Source organism: Mustela erminea, chromosome 18, assembly GCF_009829155.1.
Source record: "Mustela erminea isolate mMusErm1 chromosome 18, mMusErm1.Pri, whole genome shotgun sequence".
Classification (NCBI taxonomy): domain Eukaryota; kingdom Metazoa; phylum Chordata; class Mammalia; order Carnivora; family Mustelidae; genus Mustela; species Mustela erminea.
The window spans coordinates 14,047,506-14,060,235 of NC_045631.1; positions in this window are offsets into that span (position 1 = coordinate 14,047,506).

Genomic DNA, 12,730 nt, shown 5'->3' on the forward strand with positions numbered 1-12,730 from the left:
GCCCTTGCATTGTCCAAAAGGGTCAACTCTAGATCAACAGCTCTTTGCCTCCTGCCACCTTAACATTGACCTTTCAGCCTCCCTAGGGGCTGCTTCTCACTCTCCCTCCGACCCAGATGCACAGCCTTCCCCCTCCCTGCCTGCAGCGGCTCCCCCGGCAGCCAGCTCCCCACACTGCCCTCCTAGCCTCTGTGGGTTCACCTCCCCACCAAACACCCCTCTAGCTGGAGGGCAGGAAGGTTAACTTCTTTCTTTTTAATTTCTCTGTAATAGATTCCCAGGGATATTTGCATCTTCAATTGCGCAAGTGTCTCCAGATGGATTTCCACAAAAGCAGCCCTGTTCCAGGCCAGCGAAGCTGTCAGAGCAGGTTGGAGGTTCAGCCAACCTGAAGGGGTCCAAGGGCTTTCTCTAGGCTCCCTGGATCCCTATTTCCTGACCCCAGGGGAGCGGGGGCGTTCTTCACCCCTGCACCAGCAATTTGTGTTCACGCCCTGGGACCCGCCCTCCTCAGCCCATTTCTTCCCGCCTGTTTCATGCTTTCCCGGTCAGTGCCCAAGAACTCTGTGTGTTATAACCATTGGAATTACTAGTACTTTCCTCCATCTGTCATTTGCTGGCTTCACTGAGGGGGCCTTTTGCTATTCAAAAGTTTTTTATATGGCCAACTAGAATGTTCCCGTGTTAGTTCAGATGAGGAAGGTTCCCCCACCACTCCCCCGAGTCCTAGGTGGTTCACCTAATTCTCTAGATGTCTTAGCAAGTTTTTTTTTCTTATTTTATTGTTTATCCCAAGCCCACCAAGAAATTATTCTACATATGAAGATGGAAATCCATGTTTTTTTCTTTCAGATGGACAGCCTGTTGTCTTTCTTTATAGTAAAATATAATATAAAAAATATTTTAATAAAACACCACCAACAGTGGGGAGCACCTGGGTAGCTCAGTCATTTCAGCATCCAAATCGTTTGTTTTTTTAAAGATTTTATTTATTTATTTATTTGTCAGAGAGAAAGAGAGCCCAAGCAAGGGGAACGGCAGAGGGAGAAGCAGGCTTCTCGCTGAGCAGGGATCCTGATGCGGGGTTCGATCCCAGGACCCTGGGATCATGACCTGAGCTGAAGGCAGACGGCCTAACGGACTGAGCCACCCTGGCACCCCAAGGGTCCAACTCTTGATTTCAGCTCAGGTCATGATCTCAGGGTTCAGGATCCAGACCCGAGTCAGGTTCTGCACTCAGCCGGGAGTCTGCTTGGGGATTCTCTCTCTTCCTCTCCCTGTGCCTTTCCCTGTGCTCGCGTGCACTCTCTCTCTCAAATAAATAAATCAATCTAAAAAAAAAAAAACCTACCAACTGTAACAACAGCTCTTACTGGGTCTTTACTGTGTATCCTTTCCATGTATTGGCTCATTAATTCTCACAACCACCCAAGAGGTAGGAACTATAACTACCTCCACTTTATAGATGAGGAAACTAAAGCATAGAGAGGCTCAGCCATTGGCTTAAGGTCACACAGCTAGTAAATGGCAGGTCCGGGTGTCACCCAGGACATCTGACTTCAGTGACCACCCCCGCATCTCCATTCAGAGGTTCGTAGGTTTCTGCTTTATCACATTCTCCAAGTTTTCAAACCTGTTGCCATATAGCTTCCTTCAAATTCCTTTACTACCTCCTGTCACACGTCTCCTTTCTCGCTGTTGCCTTTGCATATTTCCATCTCGTTTTTCCTTTACAGAGGAAAGTGCAAGTCATGATGAACTCGGATTTCTCTGTGCACCCGGGCTTGCAAAAACCAATCAATGCATGCTTATTCTTCTCAAGTAGAATCACGAATGTTACTGCAGATTTGTTTTTTTAATTCATTAATTTCTGCCTTTATCAACGTCAACGTCCTAATTTCTTTTGGTACTTAAACTCCGTAAGAAGGTCCTTATCCTTTGTCTTCCTATTTTATGACCAAAGTCATTTAAGTTTTAATTCTCTACTGAAAGTGGTTTTGCTCTGTCCCAGAAGTTCGGGAATGAAATATTCTATTTTTCATTGTTTTCCGATAGTTTCATTTTTTTCCAGTAATTTCAGTTTCCCTCTTGATGTCCTCTTCAAGGGTTTTCTAGAAATGTGTTTCCTAATATAGTAGTTAAAAATATAGTCATCGGAGGCGCCTGGGTGGCTCAGTGGGTTAAAGCCTCTGCCTTTGGCTCAGGCCATGATCCCAGGGAGCAGGGAGCCTGCTTCCTCCTCTCTCTCTGCCTGCCTCTCTGCCTACTTGTGATCTCTGTCAAATAAATAAATAAAATCTTAAAAGAAGATAATATAGTCATCAGACTTTTATTACTACCCATTTCATCACATTATGATAAAAATATGGCCTTTTTCAGGGCACCTGGGTGGCTCAGTCAGTTAAGGATCCAAATCTTGGTTTCTGCTCAGGTCATGATCTCAGGGTCATTAGATCGAGCCCTGAGTGGGGCTCTGCGCTCAGCACGGCGTCTGCTTGAAGATTCTCTCCCTCCGACCCTCACCCCAGGTGCATGTGCGCACACTTTTTCTCTGTCTCTTTCTCATAAATAAATAAGTCTTAAAAAAATATGTGGCCTTTTCTGTTTTTCTGCACCAGTTCGGGTTTTCTCTGTGGTCAAATAGACCATTTTTGTAGCCGTTCTGGGGAGCTGTGAACAGGATGTAGGTTTTCTGTTCATAGAGGTACGGACCATCACTATTAAATCAAATTTATTATTATTCATGTATATTGTTCCTTTTTATTTACTGGTCCTAATTCTGAGTGTGGTGTATTGAAGTCTCTCGCTATAAATGCATAGTTATCCGAGTCTCCTTACGATTAGGGTACTTTTGCTTTGTGTGTTTAATCACATTTTGCTTAGTTCACATGGGTTTATGACACTTTGATCTTTTTTTTTTTTTACTTTGATATTTTTTTTTTTTAAAGATTTTATTTATTTATTTGACAGACAAAGATCACAAGCAGACAAAGAGGCAGGCAGAGAGAGAGGAGGAAGCAGTCTCCTCGTTCAGCAGAAAGCTCCATGTGGGGCTCGATCCCAGGACCCTGAGATCATGACCTGAGCTGAAGGGAGAGGCTTAACACACTGAGCCACCCAGGTGCCCCAACACTTTGATCTTCTTTATACTTTTTGCTTTTCATCTTCACACGTGTTCCCCTTAAAGTCCTCTTTGTCGGATGTTAATACCATCAGTCCTGCCTTACTTGTGTTTGAACCCGCACACCTAATTATTTCCAGCCCTTCTTTCATCCTGCTCTTTTGCATCCTTTCTTGTAAATAACATCTAGCTGGGGTTTGTTTTATACGCCATCCTGACTTCACACGATGACTGAAATACTTGATATCATTCTTTCCGTTTCCTTCTGGCTCACTGTTTACGCTGTTCTCTCCTCTCAAATGGTTACTCTCTGTTCCCTTTCTCCTGGTTAACTTGTAAGCTCATCTCCAACCCCCACTGATGGTCCCCATCCCTCTCCCTGCTCTCAAATCAGATGCATATTTTTCTACAGTTATTTGAAAGCAAAATTCCAACCGCTTCTCCCTCTAAGCCGCTCTGTCCCTCTCCTGCCCCAAGACAGGAGCTCTGGGTATTTTCTATTCCTCCCCACTCTGCCAGGACCCCCAGGCCTTGCTTGTGACATGTAGGTTGGGCTTAACTTTCTGTAACCCTCCCCCCACCCCAACCACCCAGCATCTATACCCTTTGGTTTTTCCTCTCCCTCTGGAGAATTTTGTACTTTTAATTACAGACTAGTGTTTGGACCAACTGAGGTATGAGTACAAAATGGCTTTTCAAATTTGTTTTCAATTACTGCCTCCAACTGTGCTCATCAAATCTTCATTTTTTCCTCCCTTCAAACATTCCGAGGAGCTCCTCTCACTTCCTGGTTAATTTCCTGTATCAAAAGCTCAGTCCAGACTAATTTAACACTTTGATCCCCGTGAATGTTCTTCCTACCCATTCCCCCCTACCCCGTTCCCCCACTCCTGGCTCAGGTCTGGCCTGTGGCCCCAAGGAAGCAGCGGGGCTCTCACTCCCTCTGCTACCCCACGTCTCCTCAGTACACACCCCACCCCCTCCCCCCGCCAGGTTGCTGGGGCTGGCAGGGGGAAAATGGACTCAGGCAAAGCCTTTTTACTCAACTGGTGCTCCTAACGCCCTCTGTGGGCAGACATCCACACAGGCTGGCTTGGCCATTGCATGGTTCCCAGGAAAGGGAAAGATTTTTTCCTCCTGCCTCGTAGCCTCCCCACCCCCCCAACACCACCCACGGCACCTCCCATAGGTGTCCCCTCTCCTAGCCAGCAGCTCCCCTGCTATCGGCAACACGGTTAACCCAGCAAGGAATTAGCACAGAGGAAACCACAGATGTTCACTCTGCCCCCACCCCAGGATGGCCTCCCTGCACCCAGCCAGCTCTCTCTTTTTTTCTAGTTCAACCAGCTCGGATGCAAGTCACTTGCATGAGGACACAGTCCTAAGGGGCAATGAATTGCCAACCCCCCCTTCTTGCAGGCACCCCGAGTTCGGTCAGTGACTCTCTTGGAGCCCCACTTGGTTGGCCTGGAAAGGCGGAAAGTCCAGCTTTTGGGGGTGGGTGGTGGGAAAGGACACTTAGGCTCATGACTCCCTGACCCTTACCCTTACCATTGCTCCCATTTTCTAGTTTTTTGCTTACACGGCTGAGAGATGCTGGAGGAGAGAGTGGAACTAATTCTGCCTCCTCTACTTTGAGGGGGATCCCCATGGGGGCCCAGGGGGGAAAGGGCCAGAACACAGAGAAAGTACAGAGCCCCAGGGAATGGGACATTGCAGGCGCTGGGATATCTGGTGGGGGCTGGAGGGCTGGTGAGTCCCGCAGGGACTTCCAGACTGGAGCTCATGCAGTGACCACCAGTGTCCATCCCTAGGTGATACTGGGGAGGGGCTGCACCTGTTCTCGGGACCATGGAGACACCCATACAGTGCGTGGCCCTGTTCCAACCATCTGCACAACTAACATACGGCAGAATATTGTTAAGCCTTAAAAAGGAAGGAGATCTGACCCATGCGTGAACCTGGAGCACATTCTGCTTGGTGACATAAGCCAGTCACAGGACACAGGCTAGGTTCCCACTTACAGGAGGAACTTAGTGTGGTCAGTTTCATGGAGACAGAAAGTAGAACAGTGTTGCCCCGGGGCTGGGGGAGGGGAACAGGGTGGTGGTGGGAGTAGGGGAGGGGAGAATTGGTGTTCAGTGGGGACAGTTTCCATTTAGAAAGAGAAAAGGGGTTCTGCGGGTGGCTGGTGGGATGGCCATGCAACAGTGTGAATGCGCTCAGTGTCACTGCGCGGTATACTTACAAACAGTGACAATGGTAACTTTCAGGTCCTGTATATTTAACCACAATAAAAATGTTTTTAAAACCCATCCATATAGGGGTGCCCAGGTAGCTCAGTGGGTTAAGCCTCCAGCCTCTGCTTGGTTTGGGCTCAGGATCTCAGGGTCCTGAGATCGAGCCCTATATCGGGGTCCCTATTCAGCGGGCAGTTTGCTGGGGATCCTTTTCCTCTTCCTGTCCCTCCCCGTCTGCCCCTTCCCTTGCTCTCCCTCTCTCTCTAAAAATAAATAAATAACATCTTTAAAAACCCATCCATGAGGACCCAGGAATGCAGCAACCCATCAACATGTTTTTCTAGTTAACCTCCCCTGGGTTCCAAATGCTACAGCAATAGTGTGATAAAAAAAGAGAAAGAGAAAGAGAGAGAGAGATTGAGAGAGACAGAGAGACAGAGATGACCCATCCAGGGCTCCTATCCAGCTGGGAAGGCAGAAGTGGCTGGAATGACCAGGGCAGACGCTGACGGGGACCTGATGGCCAGCCATGACCATATGGCCAGGGAGCCCAATGACAGAAACCCAAAAATGCGAGAGATGGGACGAGGTCAGATGAACCGGCCCCAGCCTTGTGTGTGTAAGCCTGACCTTGCCGAAAGAAGTGTGTGGAGAACGGTAAAGCGAAATCAGGACAGTGAAGACATCTGGGGGGAGCAGGGAGAGGAATTGGTGGTGGGCAGGGGAGGCACAGCAGGGTTTCCATGTATTTAATTTCTGAAGCTGGGTAGAAGAGGTGTAGATGTTTGTTAAATGGGTTTTACACATTTTTGCACAGCTGGAACATTTTGTTTTTAAAATTAAGGCTGGTTTATAGAGCCGTCTTCAGCACAGTAACCTGGAAGGGAAGGTGCAGAGATCGCCCATGTATCCCCAAACCCCCACGTACATGGCCTCCCCAGATATCAATACTCCCAGCAAAATGGGACGTTTGTTACAGCTGATGACCCGATCCTGGCACATTGCCACCACCCGAAGCCCATAGCATATATCACAGTTCACTCTTGGTGTTGTCCATTCTACGGGTTTGGATGAATCCTGACCCGGACCCACCTGCTGTCGTCTCAGAGTATTTTCCTGCCTTCAGGAGGACATGTGTAGATTTGCAGGTGTCTGGGGCACATCCAAGCCCAGCTGTCTGGAAACGGTCATTGAAGGGTTTGCTGGGTCAGAGCCCCAGAGCGAGAATGTAGACATAGTCTACACTGCGGCGTGATGGTAAGGAGGGGCAGCCTGAGGTCCTGAAAGGAAAACAGAGTAGAATCACAGAAGCCCAGGATGGAGAATTTCCTGAGGTAGGACAGGGTGGGAGGCCGTGGAGGGGGGACAGGAACACTAGGGCCAGCCGCCAGTGCCGTGGACTTGGGTGCGTGATGGCCATTGTGAATGCAACCAGCAGAGACGCCACTCCCTTCAGCATCACCTGTGATGAGCATAGAATTGGAACAGCCTCAGGCCTGACAGGATGGGACCAGCTGCGTAAATGAGGGTGTGGCCATTTAGTGAAAGACTTCAGGTCCCTAGAAAGGGGACATGTTCCCAATATATTCATAGATAAGAGAAGCCAGTCTTGAAGTAGCATATTTTGTATCATCCCATTTGGGGAAAAGATTTTGTGCACGCGGAGGAAAAATAATCTGGGCAAGACAAACTAGAATGTTAATATAGTCTCTGGGTTTATAGGAGGTTTATTGCTTTGTTGTGTTTTAAGACGTTTCTGGGGGTGCCTGGATGGCTCCACTGTTGAGTGTCTGACTCTTGATTTTATTTCAGGTCATGATTTCAGATCGTGAGTTCAAGCCCCGTGTGGGGCTTTGGACTCTGGGCTCCACAGGGAGTCTGCTTAAGATTCTCTGTCTCGGGTGCCTGGGTGGCTCAGTGGGTTAAGCCTCTGCCTTCGGCTCAGGTCCTGATGCCAGGGTCCTGGGATCGAGCCCCGCATGGGGCTCTCTGCTCAGAGGGGAGCCTGCTTCCTCCTCTCTCTCTGCCTGCCTCTCTGCCTACTTGTGATCTCTGTATGTCAAATAAATAAATAAAATCTTTTAAAAAGAAAAAGAAAAAGATTCTCTCTCTCCCCCTCACCTTCTGCCCCTCCCCTCCTCTCCCTCTCTTGGGGAAAAAAAGAGGTTTCTGCAGTGAACACAGAGTACTCATTCATATAAAGAGGAGAGGGGTCTCCCATGGGGCAGCAAACCCCTTCGGGGTCCCTCCATTCATGGGACATTGAGAGAGAGAAGCTGCTAGAAGGGTTTGTGCACCTTCAGGAAGGCAACAAGAATTTCCCAGGCCCCCGCCGTGTGCCCGTTCTCAACAAGCTCCCACTGTGTGCCCATTCTCAGCAAGCTCCCACTGAAGCAGCAGGGCATTGGGGAAAGGAGGCAGGGAGGGGAAGCTGAGGGGCCCAGGGGCAGGGCCAGGGGCAGGAGAAGGCCCAAGCTCAGGCTGGGGGTGCAGAGGGGTGGCAGAGAGAGGTCTCTGGACAGTGAGTGTCTTTCGCGGGCTGATGTCGGGGGCAAGCCACCACTGACCGTCTGTCCAGGGAGCGCAGAGCAGCTCAGTGAGCTGGGCAGGACCGTGCACAATGGGGAGCCACGAATGTTTAGAAGGACATGTGCTGGCCAGGGCCCTACTGGGAAGGATGACACAAAACCAACCACCGCAAGACAAAAAAGAGTCCAGTGCTTCTCCTAGCCGGGGGTGGGGGGAGCTGGTGGAGTGGGGCCCAGGTGGCTCCATGGCAGTCCCACCCTGGGAGAGGTGTAGGGACCAGCTTCAGGCCTGTGGTTGGGACCCCTGGGACGCCCGCGGAAGGACTAGCTTTCATCCCTTCCTCCCTTGTTCTATTCTCACACCAGCCTTTGCTCTGAGACCCTCTTACCATGGACAGTAGGACTCACACCACCTGAGCTGCTCCCTCACAGATCCCATCATGGCCAGTATCCATGCCCCCCCAGCTCCTCTGCCCCCCAGACCATCACCCCACCTGCCCAGCCCCGCCAGCCCCCATGCCCTCCCTTTCTGCCCAAACCCCTCCCCTGGACCTTCTGGAAAGCACAACCCCTCTCCTTCCTCCCTGGCTGGACTGGAAATCTGGTTTTCCCCTAAGGACAAGGAATGGGGCCCTTACAGCCCCCTTCCTCCCCAGAGCGGTTTTTCCTCTCAAGTCCCTGACCTCAGGCTCCAGGAGTGGGCTGGGCTCCTTCTGACCCCATGGTGGGCTCCAGACCAGGTCAGTGCTTTTGTCCCTCACAAACTCCAGCCCCATCCCCTTCCCAGCAGTCCCATTTCTAGGACCCTGGGGCATTGAAGGCGGCCCTTGGTGCGGGGGAGGGGGGCTCCAGCTCAGCCCCCTCGCTGGGGTCGGGGGCGTCACCGCTCAGCCCCAGGGCCCGTCTGTTCTTGGATCTCACTGCCTTCCTTCCACTCTGTCCCTGCCACCCCCTTCATGCACTGACTTCAGACTTTTATTTATTTCTTGCTTTTACTGTGAAAACTAGGACCATAAGAGAAGATAAGTTTTGTTCTCGCAACTGACGATGCCTGCCTGGGACTTGGAGGGTCCGGGCTGGAACTAAGGGCAAACAAGCATCATTCTCTGGGACCCCTGTCCGCTGGTGTATGTGAGCCATTGGTCAGGACGCTGGCCATCACGGTCACCATCCTACCCATTTCTGGTGCATGTTCTGTGGCCTCAGGCACATAAACGTTGATAGGCAGCCTTCACCCCCATCCACCTCCAGAACTCTCCATCTTGCAAAACTGAACCTCTGTCCCCATTTGACACAAACTCGCCTGCCCCGGCAACACCGTCCTCCCTTCCGTTTCTGCAAATCTGACGACTCTAGGTACCTTTACGGGTGGAATAACATAGGATCAGTCCTTCTGTGACTGGCTTTCTCTACCCAGCATGAGGAGATGAGCTCACGGTTCATCCACATTAGAGAACGTGCCAGAATTTCCTTGCTTTTTAAGACTGAATGATATCCCATTAGATGCAAAGACCACATTTAATCCATTCATCCATCAATGGGCACTTGGGGTGCAGCCAATGTTTTATTTATCTCTTGTGAGTAATGTTGCCATGAATGTGGACACACGGATCTGCTCACATCTCTGCTTTCAGTTCTTGGGGGGCTATACCCAGAAGTGGAATGACCGGATTCTACGGTAATTCTGTTTCATTTATCGAGGTAATTCTGTTTCATTTATCACACCATATTGTTTCCCACAATGGCTGCTCCGTGTTACCTTTTCCCCTGCACGGGGCTGGGGCTCCGGTTTCTCGCACTCCAAGGACACTTCTCCCAGCAGGTGACCCACTCATCACAGTGGACTGGCGGCTCTCGTGCTGTGCTCCCCAAATCCCACTCTTCTTTCCCCACTGGTCTTGGGGGCTACTTCTTCCTGAGGGCGAGTTCTACAACCTTCCTGGTCCTGCGCCTTTCTAGAATGTCCCCCAAGCTTCAGAAGTTACATATGACAAGTTCTCCCACAGGTCCTGCTGGAGGGACTTGTGAGCGGCCCTGGGCTCTCCGTCTTGCTCAAAGCACTGTGTTGGCCTCGGTACCTGAAAAAGCCAGGGATAAGGGCTCATCTTGGATGCAGGGACTTCACCTGGCTGTGTGGTTCCAGGGGAGCCAGAGTGCGACATGGAAGGAAGAAAGCCAATGGGACGATGTGCTGCTGAGTGTGTGACCTCTCGATCGTGGCTGCTGGTTTCTGTGGGACCTTATGAGGACCAGCCGTTACGAAATGCATCAGGACCAGGCTGGTTGGTCTCAGGAGAGTATAGCACAATGAGGTCAGCCTTGGCCTCTGCTGCAGGAGGCTGGGCATTAATGAATATAGCCAGCTAGGCCCATAGCTAAGCCCCCAACTCTGTCCCCAGGGCCGGCTTGTGGTGGGCTCACGGTGCAAGCACCAGGGGCTTGGACCCAGGCACGCGGACTCCACAGGACAAGTCAGCCTGTCCACCCGGTTTGCTTAGTGTCCCCTCTAGTGGGCATAGATGTGAACTACACCACTTTGTGCCACTTCCAAGGCCATCCACTGGCCGGCCCCCTCCCCAGGTCTCAACTCCAATTTTTCAAACTTGCTTCTTCTAGACCCTCAACTACTCAGCAAAGCCATTCACCACGGCTCATGTGCTTGCATGTGTCCTGACCTCTGACCTCTCCTCCCCGCATACAAGGATGACCAGGCATGCTACCTGAGGCCTCGGCCCACTCTGCAAATGGGTTCTTGCCTGTGATCCGCTCCACCAATCCAGCAGCACCATTTTTAGTTTTTTTCCTTTTTTCCCCAAATTCCTTTTTGCTGTGATCAGCCAGAGTCATTTCTGCTTATGGTAGATGATGACAATGGCCACAGGAATTCTTCCATCCCTGCAGGTGAGTGGTTTTGTAATCTGTTTTTGCCATACTTCTGGGGGCAGGGAGTCTATTTCTCCAGTGCTTGAATCTGGACTTGGCAAAGGGGACATTAGCAAACATGGGTCAGCAGGGGCTTGAAGGGTGCAATGGCCCTGTGGCGTGTCCTCTTAGGTCCACGGATGCCATGGCATCCACGAGGCTGGGCTAGCCTGCCGGCTGATGACGGACAGGACTGCCAAATCATCCTCAATGCCCCAGCTGAACATCCAGCGAACCGACACGTACAGGTGAGGCTCCCTGAACCACAGTGCCAGCTGCGCCGAGCCCAGACAGGATCTATTTCCCCACCCCGTCTTGGGCTGTCTTCACACAAGAGCATCCACGGCGTGGCCAAGAGAAGGGACTCTAGGAGGCAGAAATCCGAGGCAGAAGTAAGGGCAGCCCCCGCCCCCTGGGACTCTCTGTCTCTTCTTTGGGACCAGCCCCAGGAGGGGGTTGAGAGAATCTTGGGGCAAGAGTTTCTCTGGGGGAGGGGGACACTGTTCTGGACTCAGCTCACCACCTCGCTTAGGGAGGGAGCTTCTGGTATGCGCCAAGGGAGCTCTCTGAGTTTTGTCCTTGCGAGATATGACCTTGCGAGCACCTTCTCTAAGATCTTCCTTGGGCTCTCTAAAGGGGTCCATGACAGGGACTCCCTGGCGAGGCCTTCCCTTACTCTCTGCTCCCATCTACCGGGCCTCCCTTCCCCTCTCCGATCCCTGCCTCCCCCCATCCCTGCAGGTACTTGGTCCTCTCTCTTGGGGCACAGTGAGGAGCCCAGACCCATCCCAGGGTCCCGTGGGCAAGCAGGATGCCCCATTCCCATGGCTGGGTGCCCACTGTCAGCCGGGGACAGGACGCACGATTTCAGAGGGGACTTTCAGTTTACAGACACATAATACATTTATTTCATATTTTAAACCTATCAAGAAAATAGAGGTAGAATGTTTGTGGATGACCAGCCCTGCAACAAGGCATGGGGGGCCTGGTTTTGTGGAGTGAGCGTACCCATGCTCCTTGCTGAGAGGAGACAGGGGCCCAGGGACAGGCTCTCTGGCCTGTGTCCACGCTTGAATGTTATCTTTAGTATTTTGAGTTAGAACAACTCAAGCACCTGTTTCTAGGAATAAGGCATCCAGCCCAAGGGAGCATGGTGTTGCTTGTTTTTAGTATGAAAAGCAAAACGACCCCCCATTTATCGAATCCTTGCTAAGTGCCAGTCATGGTGCAAAGCACATTTTCCCCACAAAAACCGCTTTAGCAGGTACCCCTTGGCAGGCTCGGGAAGGTGAGGTGACTTGCCCAAGGCCACATGGCAAGACCAAGAAGCAGAGAACACCGATTGTCGAAGAACCAAGAAAAACCAGATCGCTCCCCCAGAATGTCCCAGAACTAAGAATCGTGCAAAACATTGTGCCTTCTGTATATTTGCTGACAGTTTCATGAATTGTTCTAAAGCAGCGGGGGCGCCCAGGCTTGGCTTCCGACCCATGGAGATCAGTTCACATCCATGTGAGCTGGGTCCACCGGGAACCACGGATTTGTGAGCAAAACTCATCCTCCGTTGGGCACCATGGGCGTCTCCCGGTCGTTATTCCTTGCATCTTGGGTGCCTGCCTCTTGTGCCGTAAATTGACACACCAGCGACCGCAAACTACCGCCTATGCATCAGGCCGATACATAAAAAAAAATTTTTTTTTAAATATTTTTTAATGGATGGAAAAGGTAAACAAACAAACAAAACTATGTGACCCATGAAAATTCCACAAGATTAAAATTTCAGCGTCTGTATAGAAAGTTCTATTGGAACAGAGCTGTGTCCTTGTGTGCATGGTCTGTGGCTGCTACTGGGGGAGGTAGGGTTGAGGAGCTACAGGGGAGACCCCATTGTCCTCAAAGCCTGAAATTCTTACTATCTG